A 22,069-nucleotide genomic window follows, 5' to 3' on the forward strand; every position below is an offset into this window, starting at 1 on the left:
TACAAAGGGAATCTATCAAAGATTGAGGCCAATTTTCCTCTCATTGATCCTGGTTTTATACCAGTGTCCCTCTGTTTAAAAGGAGTGTGTGAGGGAAGAATCAGGCCCGTTAGCGCCAATTTTTATTTCCAGACAGGGCCGGCTCCAGGAACTAGCCAAGCAAGCTCATGCTTGGGGTGGCAGATTCTAAGGGGCAGCAATCCTTCTTTTTTTTTTGGCTTTGCTGCTTCGGCCACCCTGTAGGGGGCGGCGGTGCGGAGCAGGGGAGCATCCTGCTGGGAGCTGGCTGCACCCTCCATCTGCCTCAGCTGGTGCCAGGTCTGTAGCAAGCCTGGCAGGGCAGCCCACGTTCTTCCCTCCCCGCCGACCGGAGCGGCGCGGAGCCCTCCCAGCAGGCGGTGCGGCAGAAGCCCTGGCCACCCCCACTTTTCTCTCCCCCTTACCACTCCCTCCCCCGCCCCCCTGCTGCCCGGGGCACGTCTGCAGCACCGGAAGTCCCCCTACACACGCGCTGTGGCCGCCCTGAACGTTTTTTTTTGCTCTGCCGCTCCGGCCGCCCTGCAGGTTTGCTTTTTTTGTTTGTTTGTTTTTTTGCTTGGGTCAGCAAAAAAGCCAGAGCCAGCCCTGTTTCCAGAAGGGGGTGTGAGCAGGAACATATTCCACTGTAATTCAAGTCAGCCACTACCGGGGACCCTGCAACTAACTGAACTTTAATTATTCTACCATCTTGCATGCTCAGACAAGAAGCCTGTTCTGTTACATTTGTCCTTGGGTGTTGTGCTTGTTTCAGTATGTGCCTAATATACCAAGAGAGAAGACAAAAAGTGAAAAGGAAAAAAATCTCCAACAACAATGTTGGTTTCTTGGCTCATTTTCAATGTTTACTGTGAGGCTTTGTGAGATTCTAGTGCGTTGAAAATAAAATCTTGACCTCAATGTATTTACCTTTCAAAATATCAATAGCAGAAACCACAATACGCTGCTGCTTTGGACTCCACGTCTTCCACCTCTTTTGTGTATTTATTTTTTAGGTCAGTGTTTCCCAAACTTGGGACGCTGCTTGTGTAGGGAAAGCCCCTGGCAGGCCAGGCTGGTTTGTTTACCTGCCCCGTCCGCAGGTCCGGCCGATCGTGGCTCCCACTGGCCGCGGTTCGCTGCTCCAGGCCAATGGGAGCTGCTGGAAGCAGCAGCCAGTATGTCCTTTGGCCCGCGCTGCGTCCTGCAGCTCCCATTGGCCTGGAGCAGTGAACCGCGGCCAGTGGGAGCCGCAATCGGCCGAACCTGCAGACAGGGCAGGTAAACAAACCAGCCCGGCCCGCCAGGGGCTTTCCCTACACAAGCGGCGACCCCAGTTTGAGAAACACTGTTTTAGGTGAATGGTATGTTCTGACTTTGAGGGATCACTGCTCTAGTTTTAATAAGGTGTGGAAAATAAAAAACATCCCTGCTCATTACACAAGGAGAGTACAGACAGTGCAGCACAGTCATGTTTCGGGATCTAATCAACTCTTCGCATCGGAAAACCGGTGGCAAAAGAGGCGAAAGGGTCACCTTATGGCTATTCCTCCTCATAGAACAGTCTGCAGGCTCATCCCACAAATCCTACAGGCAGCCTGGGATTCATGGGAGAGAATGAGAGAGTGAGAATGACTCTATAGCCTGATGGGTAGGAATCCAAATTTCCAGTGTCCCTGCTTTCATGGCTCAGTGGTTAGCACCTCTTTCTGAGAAGTGAAATCCTTTCTCCACATCTTGTGGGTGGGGGGGGAATTGAACCTGTGTTTCTCATATCCCGGATGAGCGCTCTGCCCTTGGAGCTAAAAGTTACAAGGTTGGCAGCAGCAGCACCTCCTCCAGCAACCATATTTGAATGAAACCCAATCTGGTGGATGTGCTCAGAGACTGCCTACCAGATTGGGCCCCACAGGTAAGATAGGCAGAGATGCGCTAATCTTCCCCCAGTTCTGGATCACTCTGGGATCTGGGCAGGAGATAAGTATCAATACACCAGGACTCAGGCAGGCATGCACATGCCCAGAGACAGGAATTTAGGTGCCTAGGGAATGTTTGGCCTGAAAATTTAGGTGCTGAGTGAGTTTTGGTGCCTACAGGGTTCAGCGGCAGCCAAAGTTTTGTGGCTAGCAGTGGAGCCTAAAAATGGGACTTAGGCACTTAAGTCTGGGATTTAGGTGCCTAAGTCCCCATGTGGATCTAGGCCTAAGTCTAAGATTATCAAAAATAAAAGCCTAATATTAGATGCCTGCATACATATTTAGATTCCTAAATAAATGGCCTGATTTTCCAAAGTGCTGTTGTAGTCCACACTAAGGGTACGCAACACTGCAATTAAAAACCCGTGGCCGGCCTGTGCCAGCCGACTCGAGTTCGTGAGGCTCAGCCTAAGGGGCTGTTTAATTGCGGTGCAGATGTTCCTTGTGAGGTGGGAGAATCCAAGAGCTCAGGATGCAGCCTGAGCCCAAACATCTGCACTGCAATTAAACAGTCCCTTAGCCCGAGCCCGAGCCTGGCCAGCTGCAGGTGTCTAATGGCAGTATAGACATACACTAATAATGTGGCTTTTTCAATACATACAGAAGTTATGTTGATTTCAGTGGGAGCTGCTGAACGCGGAACCCTTTGGAAAATCAGGCCACTTGAGTAGGTGCTTAAATATGGATTTAAGAACCTGGTAGAAGACTCCTAGTTTTTAAGATCTTGGCTTAAAATGTTCCTTAGTTATGAATAGTGTGTCAGGAAATGGACATGTCAAAATTCATCCAGCCTCAGATTGTTTAGACACATTCAAGATTAAATACCACAGCGCACACATGCCTGTTTGCCATTAGGTTTCCTGCCCACTCAACCCCCGCTTTCCCAGGCTTTTGCCTTTGGAATGAAATCTACTTCATGCACAGAGTCATCATAGGGGATAATTACCTATACAAATTAAAGAGCTGCATGAGAGAGGGAAAAGGGGGAGGAGGGAGAAGACAGTGTGTGTTCTCTCTCTCTGCTAAGAAGGTGAGGAAAGAAAAGGTGTTGAAGCATCACACACTACACATCCGGCTGCACTGCATAGCTTTCCATGACACATTTTTATATTTAACAAAAAAGCGTTTATTGCAGGTTGGTTCGGCCTCCGCCTAGTGATAGAAACCGGTGCGAGTAAAGAGTAACTGTGGCAACACTTAAAATAAACAGATTTCCCCAGCAGCCCCCTCTTAGCCGCTCTCTTTGACTTGGTGCTGCTACTGCATTGTACTCATTTTTCCTGCAGATGCATTTTCGCTGTCTAGGGCAAAAGAGCTGAATCTGGGGATTTGTTATCTTTCTTCTTTTCGATGGCAAACGCACGCTCTCTTGCTCAGAGGAGAAGTGTTTAAAAACCGTGTTGCTCTAGCCCTTCTGCAGGAGCTTGTCTGGGCTGATGTGAGACTCAGTAATGGCAATTTAATAGCTGGTGATTACGCTAGTTACTACTAAATCTATACTGTATAATGTTTTTGCTCTAGGAAAATCTCTAAAACATTCCAGATGCCCTTTCATAGAACAGAGCATGTTTACAATCACATACAAAACTGTGGTGTCAGACAGGAACAGAACTTTGCCGTCCTTTCTAAAGGCTTGAGGCACAATCATCAACTCATCACTCAGGCAACACGCTCATAAAACTTCCAGTGCCTAAGTGACAGGTTGGATGATTTGGATCCCTACGTAAGACTTCATTGCATGTGCATATGGGTGAGGGGGGAATGGACAGTTCCCTCAGTGGCACCATTTCCTCTGCAGAGGATGCTCTGTAGGTCGAGGCACCATGGAAGGGAAGTAAGCAGTGACTAGGAGTGACTGGAGGAAGGGTGGGCAAGCTCAGGGGACACATGTGGTCCTCCCTTCAGCCCCACAGAGCTCAGGCAGAAAAGATAACACAACTTCAGGCTGTACTATCCATTCTGCTGAGCTCCTCCCCACATTAATGAGCAGCCATGGCCCTGACTTCCTATGGATGCTCTGGGATTAGTGCAGGAGTAACCTTATTGAAGTCAGCAGTTGCACTGGTCAAACACAGTAAGAATCAGAGAGAATCATGCTCACTATGGTCATTATTTCTCTTTACATTACTGGGTTTGGCAACGTTAGGCCACAGGAGACCACTGCCTATCATGATGACCAATATTGTACTGCCCTGCATGCCGCTGACTTTACAGGGTCACAGATTCCAAGGCCAGAAGGGACCATTGTGATCATCTAGCCTGACCTCCTGCATAACACAGACCACATATAAATTCCCAGAAATAATTCCCAGAGGAGATCAAATAGGAACACATCCAGTATTGATTTAAATATTGTCAGTGATAGAGAATCCACAATGATTCTTGGTAAACTGTTCCCATGGTCAATTACTCTCACTGTTAAACATTTACACCTTATTTCTAGTCTGAATTTGTCTGGCTTCAACTTCCACCCACTGGATCAGGTTATACCTTTCTCTACAGGACTGAAGAGCCCTTATTTGTTCCCCATGTAGGTACTTACAGACTGTAATCAAGGTCACCCCTTAACCGTCTCTTTGTTAAGCAGTGACTAGGAGGGACTGGAGAAAGAGTGGGCACTGGAGGGGAAGGTTGAGCTCCATGAGTGTATGACTGTAATGCATGTTTTCAATCCTTTAATCACTGTCAGAGCTCTTCTCTGAATCATCCAATTTATCAATAATTGTATCCTTGTACTCTGTCACTCCATGTCCATTTATTTTTTCTTGTCTTATACTTAGATTGAGGATCTTCAGGGCTGGGATTGTCTTTTTGTTCTGTATTTGTGCAGCATCTAGCACAATGGGGTCCTGTTCTGTAACTGGATCTCCTAGGCACTATGATAATACCATAATAATAATTAATGGAAGATAAAGAAGCAATAGCGACGAAGATGAAACTCCTCCATTTATCCATATGACAAATACAGGCAACATCTGTAGAAGCTTCTCTTCACTGCCATGCCGGCAACCTTACCCCTATCTTGGGGAAACCACCTCTAGGGGGCAGAAGGATAATTCAACCCCTATGTCCACTGAGTCTTTAACACTGAGACTGCCAAAAAGGATGTCAGCTAGTACTATTTGGATCTGGACAATACTCTGCTGAGAACTAAACCAACACCACCAACTTCATTTTACATCAGTGTTTCTCAAACTGGGGTCGCCGCTTGTGTAGGGAAAGCCCCTGGCGGGCTGGGCCGGTTCATTTACCTGCCCCATCCTCAGGTCCGGCCAATCGTGGCTCCCGCTGGCTGTGGTTCGCTGCTCCGGGCCAATGGGGGCTGCTGGAAGCGGTGCAGGCAGAGGGACTTACTGGCCACCGCTTCCAGCAGCCCCCATTGGCCTGCAGCGGTGAACCACGGCTAGTGGGAGCCACAATCAGCTGGACATGTGGACGGGGTGGGTAAACAAACAGGCCTGCCAGGGGCTTTCCCTAACACAGTTTGAGAAACACTGTTTTACATAAACTGCCAACTAGCCATTGAGCAACTACTTTTGCTCTCTCATGATGTGGGTTGAATACAAACCAGCAAACTAGAGGTGAAAAAGCCAATGATCAGTCCCACGAGCCATGTGTCCAGTTCTTCTCCTTCCAGATTCTAAAATCCCTCTAACCTGATTATTGCAAGCATTCTCTCAGCAGGAGGAGAGCTTTTTTTTGCTTATTACACAACTGAACAGTATGTTTTTTCTGGTTCTTTATTATGTGTATGGAGGCATTTTCCATGTCATTATGTAGTATAGTTCCTAAATCTCAAATACTATGAAATAAAACCCTGTTGGGTGTTTGTGTGTAGGGAATGTAGAGTAGTTCATTGAATCAATTCAGCCATAAAACAAAGCTGCTGGGTGGGGCGGGGGGAATATGATTGCACCTTTAGGAAATCAAGCCCCAGTTCTATCTGTTCAGTGATCCCTTGCACAGGGGAGTTGCCACAAGGACTTCAACTACTTACATAGATAAGCTCCTACATAACATAAGCAGAGTCAGACTGTAGTGTTTCAAACCACTCTGATCTCAATAAAGCACTCCAGGGTGCATTGCATAAGTTCTCTCTTTCTTGGCTAGTTTAAGCAACCAGCCCTGACCTTCTGACTTAACACCAGAAATATGGCATCATTTCAACACAATGTCTACGCCAGAGTCCCAGACCACTTAATCTAATGAACCTTACTAGCTATACTGCAACTATTGCTGATGGTCTCCTTCCTGTTTCTCCAGCATCTTTAACTCATATTGAAGTATCAAGTGTGTGTTTGTTTCTTTTTCTTTTTAACCATAACATAAAATTAACACTGTGAAACACACCACTGCCTTGAGGTATTCACTTAATCCAGGTGCATGGCCTGGCCAGAAAACATCTATTCATCACCCCAAAACGTCTCACAAAAGCAAATCCAGTTTGACGAATTTTCCCCAGATCACAGGCAGGGTCTGACTGGCCTGGTCTACTCTACAAACTTACGTTGATGGAAGCTGCCTGACATCAACCTAATAATGTATGTGTCTACACTACCGGGTCCCTTCCGCCAACCTAACTCTCCTCTTACGTTGATTTAATTACTCCACTTCCGCGAGAGGCCTAGTGCTTAATTCGATGTTGATGGGTCGACAGAGAGGCAGTGTAGACACAGCATTGTTTAGGTCGACTAAATTGGCCTCTAGGAGGTGTCCCCCAGTGCTCTGCTATGACCTCTTTGGTGATTATTTTCAACTCTGCTACTCAGCAGCCAGCTACACAGGAAACAGCCCCTCCCCTGGGAACTTTTGAATTCCCATTTCCTGTTTGATCAGAATGGAGAGTTCGGCACCCAGATGATCATGGTGACTTATTGCCCCAAACATGCTCTAGCCTGGAGTACACAGGAGGTGGCGGTTCTTATGAGTCTGTGGGGAGAAGAGTCTGGGCAGGCACAGCTCTGATCCAGCTGAAGAAATGTTGACATCTACAAAAAGATCGTGCGGGGCGTGCAGGAGAAGGGCTACACCAGGGACACGCAGCAGGTGTACCAGAAGGCAAGGGAGGTGGACAGTAGTTCTGGTTCTGCACCACAGACATGCCACTTCTACAATGAGCTGCATGCGATTCTCGGCGGAATCTCCACCACTACCCGCAAACGCAGCATGGATACCTCCCAGGAGTCCCAGGCCAACTCAGGTAACAACGAGGAGGAGGACAGCAAGGGATCCATTCTCCCCAAGAACCAGGAGCTATTTTTAACCCCGGAACAGTCCAGCCGGTCGCAGGACAGCATAGTGCCCAAGTGTGATGCTGGGGAAGGCACCCTTGGTGAGTGTGCAATTCCAAGCAAATTGTAGGGGTTACATGCTCTTATGTTTTAGGTTTAATAATAAGAAAAAGTGAGGTGTTGTGGGATCTGTTTCCCAGTGTGTGCTCCAGCTATACAGAGGATGCCCCCCCTGAAAAACTGTCTATGTGTATAGGGATGGCCCGGGAATCCTCCATGGAGATCTCCAGGAAACTTTCATGCAACCTTTGCAGAAGGTTTCAGTGGAGGGCTGTCTTATTTCTTCCACCATGGTAGGACACTTTTCCATGCCACTCCAGTATTAATTCTGCCGGCATCATTGCAGTACACAGCATAGTAGCACAAGGACCAGGTCTGTACCCAGAGGCTTGCAGTCTGGCATTACAAGCGTCCACAGAGTGATCACCAGTTGCTTCCCTGCTGACAAAGCAGGTTTCATTTTATTGTTGCTGTGCTTCAGGGCTGGAGAAAGCTTTGCACAAAGTTCCTGGAAAGTGGACATTCAAAAGTTCTGAAGCCACTGCTCGTCATTCTATAACTGCATAACAGTGCAATTCCAATGCAATTTCAGTGCTTGTTTCCTGGGACCAGAAACAGCGCTCCATTGTGTTCAGGTGCTGCCCGACTGCCAGCAGCAACTGGGAATTGTTTTGTTCTATGGTTTGCAGCAGAGCTGCTGGAAGGACACTGCAATGTTCTGCACTGCGGCTGCTGTCTCAGCTCTGGAAATACTGCAGGATAAGGCATGAGGTGTTTGTAGTGCTCACAGCAGTGCACAGCTGAGTGGGGTCCATGCTTCTTTGGCTATGGTGTATGCATGGTTAGCCAGGATTTTGAAAACAGGCGTCAAAAAGTATCGGTTGTTTGCCATTGATATCAAAGTAGGTTGGGAGGGAGGGAGGAAACTGCATTGTGGGAGGTCGAAGCCATGTTTCCATTCCACCCTGCGACAACATTTTGGTCCCAGGAGGCATTGCAAGCCCTTCTCAAAACCCTCTGCAGCTAGTTGCACAGTGGGTTAGCTACCCACGGTGCACTGCTCTCTGCATCGATGCAAGTGCTGCTAGTGAGGATGCACTCCACTGAGACAATGAGCGCAGTGTGGACACGCCCAACCAACTTAATTACTGCAGTGGTTACATGTCCATTTAAATTAAATTGACTTATCTTTGTAGTATAGACATGCCCTCAGAAACCTACCTGGCTCCCTGCCAGCACTCCTCAGGAGCTACTGAGAAGCCATAGAGCTACTGAGTCAGGGGGCTGGAAGTCCAGGGATGGGCTTGCAGGGTCCATGGCATCTGAGCAACCCCACTATGCAGGCTGTTTCAGGCTGTGAACACCAGGGCTTCCACACTCCCAAGCCAGCTTGGGAGTCGGCCAGCCCGCTATCCTGGGAGTCAGGAAGCATTGGGATGCCCAGCCCTAAGGTAGGCCGCACGTCAGGGCTACTCCAAAGTGGACCCTGGGAGCCCCACCAGGTGCTGACTGAAACTGACATTCTTGCCAGTTTCCCCACTGCTAATCACAGCAATTTCAGTCAGCTGCAGCTAGTCCTGGGGAGCATATTTTGTTGTGGAAGAAAATGTATCATTATTTCCAAACCAAAATATTTTTAGGATTTCTTGTTTGCAAGAAATTTAAAAACTGGATTTCAGTCCAATTCAGAACAAACCCAAATTCCAAATTATCAAAATGTCTCATGAACCAGATTTCCCAAGTTTTGGCTAGCTCTTAACCTACAGTAGTGATTTACATGCCTAAGTAGTACTTCAGAAGTGAAATTATCTCTGAATGATGGTTTCCCACCGCTCTTCCTTGCACCGCTATATATAAACAAAAGGTTGGGTAATTGTTGGTCAAGGCCTATAGGCTTGGAGAGCTTTTATATCTCACATCTATGTTTCTGCTGCCCGCTGTAGCTAACCTTATGACTCAGAGGTGGAAGAGTTTCTTTTAAGTCCTTTGAAAAAGGAGTTGCTTGTTGTCCTCTGTTTCTTATGGCAATCCAGTCAAGGTCCTTTATACAGCAAACTATTCTTCGTGACAAAAGATACAAAGGCTACTAACTGTAGCAAAATGAGTTCTTTCATCATTAATGTAGAAGCAATTACTTCCTTTTACAGTAGAAGTCCAAAGTATTTTTGCAGACTGTTTTGTCACTAGAGTCAAGTTGATCCCTTATTGCCAAATGGTTAAAGCCCACTTGTGAATTAATGATGCATTTTGGTTTTTAATACTCTGGTGACTGAGGGAACTGTAATGAATCTCACTGAGCTTTATTTCAGGGCACGAACCTGCTAATCAATGGGTTGGAGAAGTCACCTTCAAGGCTGTCAAAGTGCTACAGTATGTTTTATTTCTTTTGGTGAAGTACACCATCTTTTTTACTTTAGTTCATCAAGATGTAGTTTCATTTCAGGCTACAGCACCAAATAGTACAGTGATCTACCAAGAGCTAAATAACAGCATGTAATTGTTTTTATGGGAATTATTAGTTTATTCCACAAGATTCCAATTCAGAATATTAATCTATGAATAACCATGTAGAAGAGAGGACTAAGATACTAAACAATACAGTGCTCACAGTGGATTAGGCAATTTCAGTTATTATAGGTGTCACATTTTCTTTAGTTATATTTCAACAGGGGTAAGACTTAGTATGAGCCAAGAAATATACGCCAGTTCTCAATTTCAGCCTAGCCACTCTCGTTTGTGCTTTCAGGGGTTTACACTCATGCCACACGTTCAGAAGCAATGCTCCAGTGACACTGCTTTTCTTTTCCCCTCCTTTAAACCACATAATGCAATTTCAGGATGTATTGGCCTAAATGTGTTATTATTGGTTCCTGCAAGCCATAATGTATCCAAGATGTGACTGCAGCAACCTGGAAAGCAATTAGCATCTGTAAGCCAGGCTGTGACGATGAGATCATTGCAGAGAATGAAGATTTAACATGTGCCTTTTACAGAAAGTGGCCATGTTTGGATCAGGCTTTTATTTTATTTATTTTTATCCCAAAATGCAGGAGGGGTTGGTGAGATATCCGGTTAACATTTGTGCAATATTGTAATGAAATCCTATATAGATCTTAATGTCTCCTGATTTAACGGTAAAAGCAGATTCAGCTTGTGTTTTTCACAGCTTCTGTCTGATTTGTATAGCTGGTTAAATATTTTTAGAGCCTGTAAAGGTCTGAGTTAACCCCAAAGCAGTAACAGGCTGCTATACGTTTGTAGAGCCAATTTTTTTAAACAGATGGCAAAGTTTAGATGATAAAACAGTAAATATTTGTCTGGTTTGCAGAAGCAGTATCATAGCATACATACCACAGGGGATATGGATTTATTCCAAAGGCAGTTATTTGAGAAAAGCTCACCAAGGTTTAATGGATTCTCAGTGAAATTCTTTATGACCAACAAGTCAACACAAAGTGATGTGTTTTCTAAGGTTCTGGAAGGGCAGTTTATGCTGTGGGACATCAACCACCCGAGGAATCTGAACATGAAGCCTAGCCAACTTTTCTTAGTCTATCAATAGCTGTAGGAAACTATACAATTTCAGTTTGTATGGGGGGTTGGGTGAGTATGTTTATATGCATATTGTTCAAATCCAGTGACTTGCACTCCCTAAATTTTATTATTTTGAGTTTGGTATTCAAACAAAATTCTCAGAGAGAAGTATCACTGAAACCACGGGTATTTCTTGGTTTGACAGATTCTCTACTTTCGCATCTCTGCCCATATCCATAAATTGTCCCAGAGTTCACTGAAAACTCAGCAGTTTCTGCAAACTTGACCTCACCTCAGGTTTGTAACAAAACCGGAATTCGTAGTAATGTGGGTACAATGTATTGTCCATGTACCTTGATCCAGCTGAAGTTAACGGGAGCTTTGCCCAATTCATCCTTGGTGTCAGTGGAGTTACTCTAGGGATTAATTTTGCCCTGTAATGATAGTTTTAATTTTAGTACTGAACTTCTTTATACAAGAAATTGCCTATTGGGAAGTTGGCTGTTTCTTTATCGTGGACAGTAGAAGAGAGAAACCTTTTCTAGAATGAAAAATTAAGGATGCTGTGTTGTTTATAGCAAACCTCTCCAGAAGCAGGGAAGACAGGCAAGCTGTTTTTTGCAAATTGCAGATTTGACTAAAATTTGGTAGATTGGTAGATAAAGGTCGGTTGAAGAAATTCATGGATTATTTTGAACAAATAAATTCAAGAATTTCTTAATCTGTGAACAATTCACACACAGGGAAAAAAGGGAGAAGTTAATTGAAGAAATTGTTGGTTGTGAATTCAAACAAAAACAGAGTAAAAGAGAACACATCACATTTTAACTGTGAATTTCAGAATATATAAAAGGACTTATGATGACTACAATTTGCAAATAATACAGCTACACAATTATTAGAAATTCTGTTCTAAGCACAAGAATGGAAGAAGTGAAGATTATTATTGAAAAGTCTTATTTCAGGTATATGTCAGCTCAGTGGTTAATGGCTACATTTTCCATCAGAGTTCGGGATTATATCACAGTGGTTTCCTGGTAGAACATAATGGACAACCACAAAGATAAGAAATGGCAACAGTATAGGGTCATTTTTTGCTATGGTGAGTCTCCAGCCTTACAAATACCCTCTCGACTTCTATCATTTATCAATTATAGGTTGTGCAAACCTGAATCTACTGCTGAAATTTTTTTATGACTTCTAGACCATGCCAAGCTTGCTATTGTATTGACTTTCTATTTAAGAAGGCTGCCTTTTTTATAAGCTCAAAAATCTATGTGAGAGAAATTGTTAAAATAAAATAGCATTGCTATAACATTGCTTTAAAATGATGAAAGAGCTGGGGAGACATGCAAAATTGCTATCACTGCTTTTCAGAAAGGCTCTTACACATTCAGATTGGGTTTCTACTTTATTTTTTCTTTACTATCTCCTATGTGGAGTAAAAATTTATATTCTGTTATAAAGCTTATCTTTTCCATGTCAGTTTATACTGTCTGTTATGTTACAATATGCAGTCAGGTTTCTGATTGAAATGGAAGTGGTTTTCAGAAAAACACAGCCAATTTACCTGCCCTTTCAGGTTCTCGATAATGTTAGACATATTCATGCATCAGGGCAAGGTCTTGGAAGAGTGATTTTGTTAAAAGACAATTAAGAAATATACCATGGAAATTCAACAATCAAGGGCCAGAATGCACTTTCCCTTTGTGGCAGGAGTTGCATTTAATTACAAATTTCATCGCAAAGGGCTTGATCTGGTTGCCATTAAAGTCAAGGGCAAAGCTTTCATTTACTTCAATGAGTATAGGATCAGGGCAGAAAACAGTGATATGATAATTTACGGACAAGGTATTGTATTCTGAACCCCAGGAACAGATTCAGATCTTGGGACAGTATAAGGAGTTAATTTCTGGGTGGCCTTATGAGATCTTGTAGTTAGACATGGGCTTGAACTGCAAAGTTGAGCTTAGAATCCAGATCTTCTCAATAGTTTGTGAATGTTCAAATCCAAGCTGTTCCTTCAAATCCATCATAATTTATAATACACCATGGAGTAATTCTTCTTATGTCTGCCTTTGATGGTGTCCATACCCCACGCAAGGCCTGAGTAGAGAGAAAGGGTCAATTAACCCTGTGACAGGCTGCCTCTGGGGGATAGTCAGGGCTGATAAGCTTGTAACTGCTGATGAAGCCCAACTACTATAAAACCTGGAACTAGCCAGTGAGAAGGGGTTTACAGTACAGAAGACCTGCAATCGCTCTCTGGGTTTAGAGAGGGAAAGGAGGAAACCAGGTGAGATGAGCGACCCTGGAATCTTGGCCCTGAGGGAAGGGCATACATAGAGGAGGGTGGAGGAGGAGCCTGATACGGCTGAAGTAGGAAGCAGCCCAGGGAAACAGCAGCAAGGTTTGGGACAGTACAGACCTTGGCTATTGGTTGTAGGGTCCTTGGACTGGAACCCAGAGTAGTGGTGGCCCTGGGTTCCCCTACCAGCCACTGGGAAAATGGCACAGGCTAGGCAGTGGAGCAGAAGAATGCCTGGGACAGTCATTCAATGGGACTTTGATACCCTTAGAAGAGGTAACCTGGCCAGAGGAAGTAACCTGATTCGAGAGAGAGACAGACCATGGGGTGAGTGGCCAAACGTTGGAGGGGGTGTCAGACTGGTTGTGAGCTAATGCCCAGATGGGCCACAAGGAGGTGCCGCAGCCATGAGCAGCAAACCCTGTGACACTGCCTATTAATACAGTGCTGATCCCTGTGCTATCTAGGCATAATTATGATATGCTGCCATTTTGTAAACAGGTGATAACAGTAGCCAGTGGAGTAAGTGGATATTGACTGCTGTCAGGCGGCAGTGGTGTTAACCTTTTATAACCTTCACCCAGGCCAAGTGCTCAGCCAGGAAGCAAGAACAAGTCTCTTACCAGCGCTCCTGTGTGTTGCATCTTTTTACCTGTGGATGGCAGGGCTGTAACAGGGTAGCCTGCCCCTTTAAGGGCCAGAGGGGCCAGGAAGCAGCCATCCCTGTCCTAGGGAGGAGGTCGATAGGCAGGTGTTGGGAACCGTCAGACCCAGGTGAGCAGTGTCAGAAGAGAGGGTCTGATGTCTGCCAGCTAGAGGATATAGAGGAGGGCCCAGTCCTATTAGGAGATGCCAGGGACCAGGAGAGAGTGGAAGGTACATCCTCTTGTAACTAAATGCCAAGCTACAGACAGTGTGATGGACAGAATGTGGTGAGAGGCCCTGCAGAGGTGCTGGGTTGAGGAAAGATCCTGGCTAATTAGCTGCCAGAGGCCACAGAGCCCACAACCTCCCTTTGCCAGCAGGGCATTTGCTTTATGTTATCATTTTTGTTTTGCATTTGTAATAGACAAAATCCTAAGGCAAGGGTTAAGGACTCATGTGGGTATGGCTGATTATTCCCCAGGTTGGTGAGCAGACTCACCAGCCTACAAGGGTGAATAAACCCTTCACAGGACAGTGTCAGGAACTAGGTGGAGAGAATTGCACTTTAGTCCAGGTGGAACTACCAGTTTGGCAAAGGCAATGTCACTGGCTACTCTGATGAGCCAAAACTGACTAGTGAGAAATAGAGTCAGAGTCCACATTAGGCAAGCTTCTACTTGCTGAGTGGACTACAGGAAAGGTGGGAAGAGCCAGAAAGCGCTGGAGTTTGGAGGAGAGAACATGGGAGTTGCTTATTGCTCACCCTTGCTAAGAGAAGACTTCTGTTTCCTCCCTGGGACTCAGGTTGAGAAAAGCCTTCTTGTGTTCATTGCATAATATAGCATACGTAGCACTTTATCAAAGCACTGTGCAAATATTAACAAAACCCCACAACACTCTGTGAGATAGGCAAGTACATATTATTCACATTTTACAGGTGGAGAAACTGAGACACACAGATCTTGACCTGTAAGCCATTTTCAACCTGGCTTTTTTTGAACCTGCAGTTTTGTGGGTGCCATTGATGTCATGGAGGTAAATAAGTAAATGATTGTGCCTGCAAATGAATACTGAGGCAGTCAAGTAATACTAATTGTACCCCTAAATAAGTAAACACAAAGCTGTACCCACAATATTTGTGCCCATTCTTAGATTATTAAAAAATGAGGCCAGCTTTTAAACAAATCTGTCCGAGATTGGTTACTAACCACAAAACATGCCAGTGCTAGGAATAGCTCATTAATTAAACCAGCCAGCTTCTCTGAAGCCTTATCTGCCTGAATTGCATTGTTCTGCTTTCAAATTAGTTCCATAGCTACCGAGAAACAATACATAAGTATGCAAAACATTTTAAAGACCTAAAGTTGTTGTTCTAAAACTTTCCAGGTGGCCACCCACCTCTACAGAAAGTAAAAAAAATTGTCCTAGACAAAAGGGCTCCAGTTGGGAGCCAGAGTTTGTTTTTTAAGAGACTGTCAGGCAACGCAGAAATATTTTTTCCCCAGTTTCACCAAAAATGTGATTCCCCCGCACATACCTACTTCTAATCATGATAGTTCAAATAAATTCAGAACTGCTGGGTAGGTTATCGTGATTTCTTCTGGTAGCTTGAATTTGTGCCATCATTCTGTGTGTCCTGGTTAGTGAGTTTTATACATGAGGCAAAAAATGGATGATGTGCAGAATTAATTCTATCTGGCTCTGAAAGAGATCGTTAATGTTTCATTTGCTCTGATGATTACAAGCTAGGAGAAAGCCATTATTGATTTAATACTCAAACTTTATTTCCTAGCTGCGTTCCAAAGAAGCTAAACCAGACTTGCCGTGCTGAGTTTATTTAGTGGGGTCTGGAGAAGAGCAGTTTTGTTTTTGCAGCACCTCATAGTTGAGTGAAACTAAAACCAGTTACGGTTTGGATCCGGGTCCCATTTTTTTCTGAGCGCCCTCCTCCCTCCGAGGCTGAGGAGGCAATGGCTTTGATAAACTGTTCAGGTTTTAGACTAACTTTACTGGGTCACATGTAACACTGAATCTCTAGAATTTCAAACAGTTGATGCCATGCTGAGCAGTGCTGAAGAAATAAAGCGCTGAACCAATCCAAGACAGACTGATGCAAAATTCCAAGCCAAATAGTGTGTACAGTCAATGCCGTTCACTCAGATTAAAAGTGCGTTAACAAGAATATCAACATGTTCTCCTCATGAGACAGACAAAGATTATCATAGGCTCAAAGTAATCAAATCAGATTTAAGAGGTAGGTGAAATGACCAATCTTTTTCTTGGCACACATTTTCATACACAAAATTGGATACTTTTGTAAATACTGTGGTAGTTTCAATTTTTCCACCAGAAAATACAGCTAAAGTTTCTCCAGCTAGGAAAATCCCCACACAGTCTCATGAATTTGCCCCCAATTTTAAACCTTTTTTAAAAAAGAAAACCTATAGCTATTTTCATTATACAGTAAAAACTGCTATACCTCTGATGCAAAAATGAAAGATTTAATTGCCCCATCAGTCAATGAAAATGTGATTTTTTTTCCTCCATGGCAATGAGAATTTGTTCCAAAGGCTCTAAGAACACTTAGTGTACATCTTCAAATGGCTGTATAGGCATCAGTGATCAGATTGTGACTGGCCCTAAGGTGACTTCTCAGATATATGATAGGGAATTAGGGTTTGCCACATCATGACTCAGGAGAGGATCAGAGACTGCATGCATGATATTCTCCCCCAAGCAGGTGGGTGAGGATGAGGTGAATCTTTGCTCTTTCCCCCAATGCACTGACCAGCAGCACCGAGCAGGTGCAAACAGAAGTAAGCTGCATCCTTTTTAGGGCTGAAGTAAATTTCTTTCCTCCAGGAGTGAGGGGAAAGCAGAGAAGGAACTAGTACTCTGAGCCATGATTCCTTCCTCAGAGCCTTTCTGGGGCGAATTAACTACTTGCCATCCCATACACAGGACTTACAACTTGATCTAAAGTCCATTGGAGTAAATGGCAGACTGTCCATTTACTTCAATGCGTTTAGATCATAGAATCATAGAATCATAGACTTTAAGGTCAGAAGGGACCATTATGGTCGTCTAGTCTGACCTCCTGCACAACGCAGGCCACAGAATCTCACCCACCCACTCCTGTAACAAACGCCTGACCTATGTCTGAGCCACTGAAGTCCTCAAATCATGGTTTAAAGACTTCAAGGTGCAGAGAATCCTCCAGCAAATGACACGTGCCCCACGCTGCAGAGGAAGGTGAAAAAAACCCAGGGCTTCTGCCAATCTGCCCTGGAGGAAAATTCCTTCCTGACCCCAAATATGGTGATCAGCTAAACCCTGAGCATGTGGGCAAGAGTCACCAGCCAGACATACAGGAAAGAATTCTCTGTAGTAACTCAGATCCCATCCCATCTAACATCCCATCACAGACCATTGGGCATATTTACCACTAGTAGTTAAAGACGAATTAATTGCCAAAATTAGGCTACCCCATTATACCATCCCCTCCATAAACTTATCAAGCTTAATCTTGAAGCCAGATATATATTTTGCCCCCACTACTCCCCTTGGAAGGCTGTTCCAGAACTTCACTCCTCTGATGGTTAGAAACCTTCATCTAATTTCAAGTCTAAACTTCCTGATGGCCAGTTTATATCCATTTGTTCTTGTGTCCACATTGGTACTGAGCTTAAATAATTCCTCTCCCTCCCTGGTATTTATTCCTCTGATATATTTATAAAGAGCAATCATATCTCCCCTCAGCCTTCTTTTGTTTAGACTACACAAGCTAAGCTCTTTGAATCCCCTTTCATATGACATATCCACCCCTTACAGCTCAATCTATATCTAGTGCTAACTATTCAATGCCTACCTCTCTGGGGCATAGTGAGACAGTAATATTTATCCAAATCGCAGGACTGTGAGGAGACTGAGAAGACAAACTGAAATTAATGAAGGCAATCACGTATCCAAAGTTTCAACATGTTCCAGAAGCTGTGCTTTCCATCACCTTTTCAACCATCTGAGAAATAAGAGGGAAGTTAGGAGCAGGATTGAAGGCAGCTGAACCATTATTGGAAGAGCAAGGCTTTTTTTAAGAATGTGAGTTATGCCTCCCAACTCTTTGTCACTCAGGCCACGTTTACACTTACCTGCTGGGTCGACGCGGCGAGTTCGACTGCTCGGAGTTCGAACTATCGCGTCTGATCTAGACGCGATAGTTCGAACCCCGGAAGCGCTAGTTCGAACTCCGGTACTCCACCGCGGCAGGAGGAGTTGCCGGAGTCGACCTTGGAGCCGCGGAGTTCGCTTCCGCGGCGTCTGGACGGGTAAGTAAGTCGAACTAGGGTAGTTCAAATTCAGCTACGTTATTCATGTAGCTGAATTCGCGTACCCTAGTTCGACCCCCGACCTTAGTGTAGACCAGGGCTCAGAGACAGAGGTCCGTCCCACACGTAAGTCCCAAGTAGAAGATATTATGCTACAGGGAGGTTGTGCTGTTAACAGGGGCGGCTCCAGGCCCCAGCACGCCAAGCACATGCTTGGGGCGGCATGCCGCGGGGGGGCACTCTGCCGGTCGCCGGGAGGGCAGCAGGCGGCTCCGGTGGACCTCCCGCAGGCGTGCCTGCAGAGGGTCCGCTGGTCCCACGGCTCAGGTGGAGCATCCGCAGGCGTGCCTGCGGGAGGTCCACCGGAGCCGCGGGACCAGCAGACCCTCCGCAGGCACGTCTGCAGGAGGTCCACCAGAGCCGCGGGACCAGCGACCGGCAGAGCGCCCCCCACGGCGTGCCGCCATGCTTGGGCGGCGAAATTGCTAGAGCCGCCCCTGGCTGTTAACAATCTCTCACGCTATTACTCTTGCTGATCTCCCCTCATTTAGAGCCTTTAGCCCAAATTGTGTCTTCTATATGGTCCTTGGCTTGTTAAAAGATATCACTGAAACCATTTTTTAAAAAGACTGAAATTGACATAAAGTGAGTGAAAAAAAGGCAACATTAGAAAAATAGTATCACTCCTTTCGGTACTTTTGTATCCAAAATCTGTTTGTGATGTTAGCTTTAGTAAAGACTCAGACAGGTAATTTTATTTGAATGAAGGTCATAGTATTTTAGCCGTGAGCTAGTTATTTGTATGCACTCAATCACACAAAACACTGTAGATGATGTACTAGATGTAATGTGTCAATCAATGTCTTCCAATATCCTATTTCATTATGGGCTTTTTCATGAAGACTAGTGTTCAAATGCATAGTATGTGTCCTACCTCAGGCTAGAAGCCGTGCAACCTAGTGATCAGTACAGGAGTCTGGTCTACAGTTGGAGCACAATCAGAGGACAAAACCAAAGGCATAGTCAGGGTCAGAGCCAGAACTCAGTAACCAGAAAAGAACCAAAGGGCAGAGCTGAAATTGTGGTCAGGAGATAAGCCAATGGTTGGAGGAAGATATGGACTAGGGCTGGAACAGGAGCAGGCATGGCATGGGTTGGAGCAAGGGCTGGTACAGGAACTGGTGCAGGGTCAGCTGTGGTTGTGGAATGCATAGAGCAGCCATTGTGCTGCTGTTGCTACAAGGCTTAAGATATGTCTACACTGGAAACTTAAATTGACCTATATTAGGTCAACTTATAGCCACCACAATAATTACTGTGATGGTTGATGTCTACACTACCCAATTTGGGTTGAGGGTGTGCATCCTCACCAGGAGTGCTTCCACTGACTTAACAAGGGCAGTGTGGGGATCTGAGAGCCCAGGCTCTCAGCTCTGCTGGCAGCTTCTTGCTGGCCCCTGGTTCCCCACTGGGAGTAGGGGAAGCCACCTGGGGCTTTCTCTGCTGGGACTGTGGGGAAAACTACCCAGGGCTTCTTGCCTCCCCGTTCCCCACCGGGACTGGGGTCCAGCTGCCCTGGCTTCTGCCGCCTCCTCCCCCTGGCCAGAAGCCCGGCTGCCTTGTTAATTTCATGGCTGAGCCATGACATTGACAAGACAGCCAATGTCCCAGTTGGGAGCAGGGTCCAGCCGCCCAGCTTTCCAGGGACATGGGGGATGGGGGACAGCCTGGTTTTCTTGTCAGTTTCACAGCTCCTGCCATGAAATTGACAAGACAGCCAACCACCCATGTAATTAAGGCAGTGTCTATATGGACACTGCTTTGCCCTAACTACACCGACATAAGCTCTACGTCTCTCGTGGAGGTGGAGTTATGATGTCGGTGTAGTACGGCACTTCCATCAGTGGGAGCAAGACTGTAGTGTAGATTCTGACATAATTAGTCACGTAATGTCAACCTGTGTGGTGTAGACCAGGCCTCAGATGGTGATCTGTTGGCCCTTCTGTCCAATCAGGGAGCACAGATACTTAGTGAGAGGTTATTGGGACAATCTTAGATCATTGGGTTGCTAGGTGACTCTGCCCGGAGCCAGCTGAGTTCCTGAGAGCATGCACTCTGCTCCCAGTCACCAGCTCAGTGCTGTGGCAAGGCTATTACTTCAGCTACTGATACCCAAAGCACTAACAATACAGTAGCTTTAGAAGAAGATGCTGGAAAATGGAAAACTTAAAAACCCAGGATTCAAAGTTTTATAGAATACCATACTATTCACAACTTGAAGAAAACACTATTTGTCTAAAAAGAGATTTCTCAAAAGTACTGTTTTTCCTCCAGATGCTGGGCATCCTCATATTACATGAAATAATTGGAGCAGAAGGCACTTGATACCTCTCATGAACAGGACCTAGTGATGGGTAAACTTGAATGGTTCAGATACTTAGTTCAGACATCAATCATCCAAAGTTCTGGTAGCTATCCAAAGCTTGTCTAGACCAAAAAACAAACAGTCTGAAAGCAAGATTTTAATTACTTCAAGGTTTCAACTGGGTCATACTCACAAATATTGTGATATGGGTTTGGGGTTGTTTTTTGCAGTACTTCCACTGCAGACCCCACATTAAACTATGAAAAGATATAGGGAGATTTGTTTCCAAGTTAAACAAACATTTCAAATCTTGAAAAGTGTTTGGTTCCATGCAAGGTTTGAGAGGTGATGGTCTGAAATGGCTCTTATTTGAGTCAAACCAGTTCACCCATCTCACTGAGTTATTAACTCTTCATGCAGCAGATTGATTTGTAGTAAGAAAAAAGTGAGACAGGATTCAGCAAATTGCTAGCCCCCCAGAATTGCCCTTTTTCTAGGAGGAGACAAAATGAAGGGCTTCAGAGGAGAACTTTGTATAAGTTCTAAAAATGGAATCTCAGTCCCTCATGGCAATTTTTCTGCTGTGGACAATGTGCCAGTGGAAGCATTCCAATGGAATCTGCAAGTCATTCATACAGCTGACAGAATATCCCTGAACTATGGGCATGGAGCTTGCCTGCAGAACAAAGACTTAAGCAATAACACACATTTCCTAAGTCCAGTGGATTTCCAAAAAGCCCTACCACATGTTTCCTGCTTGAAACAGTGTGAAAGTATGAAACATATGCCAACAAATCATCCAAGCCTGCCCAGCAATGACTTTTATTCTGAATTCTGACATGAACCTTTCATCTGCCTTAGCTAATTTACTGGACTGGTTACAAGGAATTTTCTTTCCATGGTCCTTATGTCTGATGGCAGATAAACTTCAATAAGAGCTTTATGATTCATCCAGATCAGCTCATGATGGTATTTGCCTGATCTAACTTCTCATGCATGAGCCCTTTAGTCTACAGCCCTTCTCTCCCTGCCCTCTGGAGCCTGGAGTATGTTTCATGATTGGTTTAGGGAGCGGCCCAAGATAGTGTGGTTCAGACCGCATGAAAATAAAGAACAAATGAAGCAATTCAATATTTTTTAAGAACAGTGTCTTGTAATATAGACCTTACCTTTGCCCTGTCTAAAAATGCTATAGTATGATATCTTCCAGAATCCAAACAGCTATTTGTTTTTAATATGCCACTTCATTGTGTAAAGCTGAACACAGTTCCCATTATCTTTATAGGGCCATTAAGACACTGAAACTCTGACTCACATTCTCTGCAACCTCTTGGAGGGCTACAGGAAGGATTACTTAGGGGATGATTTGGGCCAAGATTTTATAATCCCTCTGCTGTCTTTGCAGCTGCAATTAATATAGCAAATGTATTCCAACTGTGTGAAGACCATTGATGAAGACATCAGTGTTGATGCACAAGCAAGCAGTTTTATTTTAAACCAATTCTGAATGAATTTAGGCACAAAGCTAAGAGAACTACAAAATGAAATCTCCTCTTCTCCATGTGTACTAAGCACTGTAGGTAAGACTAACATTGTGTCATGGTTATTTT

General features: G+C 44.8%; 1 long non-coding RNA gene across 1 annotated transcript in view; it reads left to right on the forward strand.

Annotated features, from left to right (window-relative positions):
* LOC123362691 overlaps positions 1-22,069 on the forward strand; it is a 196,139-nt gene that overhangs the window by 98,396 nt on the left and 75,674 nt on the right. The gene's annotated exons all lie outside the window — the stretch shown is intronic.

Source organism: Mauremys mutica, chromosome 2 (assembly GCF_020497125.1).
Source record: "Mauremys mutica isolate MM-2020 ecotype Southern chromosome 2, ASM2049712v1, whole genome shotgun sequence".
Taxonomy (NCBI): Eukaryota; Metazoa; Chordata; order Testudines; family Geoemydidae; genus Mauremys; species Mauremys mutica.